The sequence below is a fragment of the Pipistrellus hanaki genome, assembly GCF_964339955.1.
Source record: "Pipistrellus hanaki genome assembly, chromosome: 1".
Lineage (NCBI taxonomy): Eukaryota > Metazoa > Chordata > Mammalia > Chiroptera > Vespertilionidae > Pipistrellus > Pipistrellus hanaki.
In genome coordinates, this window is record NC_140503.1 from 21613390 (window position 1) to 21616652 (window position 3263).

Sequence of the window (3263 nt, forward strand, 5' to 3'; positions counted from 1 at the left end):
GTGGGGGGAGGAAGGGTCCCCAGGTAGAGGTGCCCTTGATGAGCTGCAGAGCCAGCACATCTGTGCGAATATTACCAATTATTTTTCTCACTATAAACACCCAGCAGGAAGTCAGGGAGGCAACCAACCCAAACTGTTTAAAATAGAAACGGAAATTGCTGCACAGGGATGGCGGGGCACCCGGCAGAGCAGGGGCTCTGCACCAGGACTCCCCGCCAGCTGCACTTCCAGATCCTTCCAGCCTCTCGTCGCACCTGCTCCCGCCCCGGCCGGTGTGGCTCAGGTGGCTGAGCGATGTCCCGTGCACCAAAAGGTCCCGGTTTGATTGGTTTGATTCCCACCAGGGCACACGTCCAGGTTTCGGGTTTGGTCCCGGTTCAGGGTGTGTATGGGAGGCAACCGGTGGACGTTTCTCTCTCCCATCCATGTTTCTCCCTCTCCCTTCCTCCCTCCCTCCCTCCCTGGAGTCAACGCAAAAACATATCTTTTAAAAATGGCACCTCCTCTGGTTTCCCCCACTCTACCACCCCACCGCAACCTCCTCCTTCACGGGCAGCGTGGAAAGAGAGGGAAATCGGAGAGCCATTTCCTGGGCTAGCCGGGCCTGAGCCCCAGCCAGAGGGGAGGAAGGGGGGAGGGGGGCGGTGAAGAGGCAGGGGTTGGCAACCAAGTTGTCAAGGACGTGCATCCTAAACATGGCAGCGGGAGACAACCGGGGAGGTGACCTAGGCACAGTCGCCCAGGCCACAGATGAGACAACTGAGGCCCGGAGAGGGAGGGGAGGTGCCCAAGGGCACCCGGCGATGTAGGAGCCGAGCCCAGGCTCTGCCTCCCGGCCCCGGAGCGTCTGAGCCAGGCTGGTGATGCCTCTGCCTGCCATGGAAACAGAAAACCCAGGGCAACCGCTGCGGCAGGGTGAATATTAACACGCTCAGCCTTCCCTCCGGCTTCAAAAGCTTCCCCCCAGCCCCTCCCGGGGCCGGGGCCTCAGCCCTTCTATTTTGGTGGCATGACAGGGGCGGGCCGGAGGGTGATCACGGTGCCTGCCCCAAGCTCACAGCAGCCCCACCACCACCACCACCACCACTGCCACCACGCGCTCTCGCCTCCTCTCCGTGCCAGGGGGAGGCACGGCTCGGTGAGCTGGGAGGCCCACGGAGGCACTCAGATGTTCTGAACAATAATTAAAAGTCCTCCTGCCGCCCATCGGCACTTCCAAATCCTTTCAACCTACATCCCTTGAACTGCTTTTACCTTTCTCTCTCTCTCTCTCTCTCTCTCTTTCTCTCTCTCTCTCTCTCAAACCAAGAGGGCTTCAAAGCCAGCTCTGGCTTCATGAGGAAGCACCAGAGAAAGAAATTTCCAAGGGCAGGGTGCCCTGAGAGGTGCTAGAAAGGGGACAGAGGGGACCCTGGGCGTGTGTGTGACCGTGGGGACACAGAGGCAGGAGCAGAGGGGAGGTGGCAAGGGCAGGCTCCACTGACACAGCCACCTCAACACACGAAGCACCTTCACACCAGCCCTCTCTACCCCTGAGGCAGGTTCCTGAACCCATTTCACAGGGGCAAGACGGAAGCCGCCAGGGCCCTCTGTCCTCTCGGTGCCACAGCTCAGGGAGTGGGCCCAGGGCCTCTGAGCGCCTGCCAGGGCTCCGTCACCCTGGGCCCACATCCCACCTGAGGCCACCTCCAGGCCATGGTCACTCCTTAATCCTCCCCAGCCCTGTCCTCACACCTCCGCCTCCCTCAGTGGCTGAAAGCAGAGTCACCCAGGCTGCCTGGTTCCGATCCTATTCCCCGCGTTTTCCCATCTGGCACGGTGACGGTGACTACTGCACAGGCTGTGACCTTACATCGTTAATACTCGGGTGGCTCCTGTAACGGCACTGGGTACCTCGTACGTGCTGTGTGAAACGTGTGTGATTACCTCCCGCTGACCATATCACCCCTTCCACAGCCAGAGAGAGAGATGACAGCCAAAACCCTGGGACCCTGCTGGGCTCTCAGCCGATCCCTCGTAGCAAGCTGAAGGCATGCGTGGTCTCGCATGTTTCCCCTGCCTGGGAATCGCTTATCCCAGTGGTCGGCAAACTGTGGCTCGCGAGCTACATGCGGCTCTTTGGCCCCTTGAGTGTGGCTCTTCCACAAAACACCATGTGCGCCAAAACTGGTTTGGTTCATTGGCTAGAGCATCAGCCTGCGGACTGAAGGGTCCCAGGTTTGATTCCGGTCAAGGGCATGTACCTTGGTTGCGGGCACGTCCCCAGTAGGGGGTGTGCAAGAGGCAGCTGATCGATGATTCTCTTTCATGGACGTTTCTAGCTCTCTATCCCTCTCTCTTCCTCTCTGTAAAAAATCAATAAAATATATTTTAAAATAAATAAATAAATAATAAATAAAACACCATGTGCGGGTGTGCACATACAGTGCAATTGAAACTTTGTGGAAATTTCAATCATTGTGCTGTTGATATGTGGCTCTGTGGACTAATGAGCTTGCCGACCACTGCCTTATCTGCCTCCATTCCCAGACCTTTCCTCCAAAATGGTAAAAATCTTCCAAGACACAGTTCCAGAAAAATCTCATCTTCTCTATCTCAGACAACACTCCCCGCCCCTGGCACCCTGGTGCCCAAATCTTGCAGAACTCCCCACCCTCCTTCCTGAGCCACCACCATACCCGGTCAGACCTTGGCTCCTCTGAGGGGGGAGGAGGAGGGGGCTTTCTGGAGGCTTCCAGCACGGACTCCTGAGCATGTCGCTGAGAAAGAAGTGAGTTGCCACCCAGCTGGAGAGGGCAGGGGTCAAAATTCTTCCCTCCGTGCTATCTCCCTCCGAGGGGAGACTCACCCAGTCTTCAGGGAGATAGGAGCAGGGATGGGGCGTCTGGGGGGGGGGCGGTCCTTTGCAATTCCCAGGAGGATGAAAGAGGCAGGGACAGAAGGGCGGACCCCTGCGGTGCCCAGCCCCAGGGCATCTGAAGGGGGACAGACTGCAGAGCTCTCAGATGCCTCCTCCCGCCTTTCATCTGGGATGCCACATAGACCCACGTCCCCGCGGATCCAGGTCTGCGCTCTGTCGGAAATTATAAACAAGGAGACAAAAGGGGGACAAAGGTGGCTGCCTGCTCCTGTGGCCACTCTGGTCTCCCCGAGGCTCTGGGCTGAGGACAGAGAAGAGGTTCTCGGTTTCCTCTGCTCCCATCTCAGCCCCTGAGTCCCCTCCCCTCTCCCACCCTCCAAAGGGGACCACAAGTCTGCGTGCC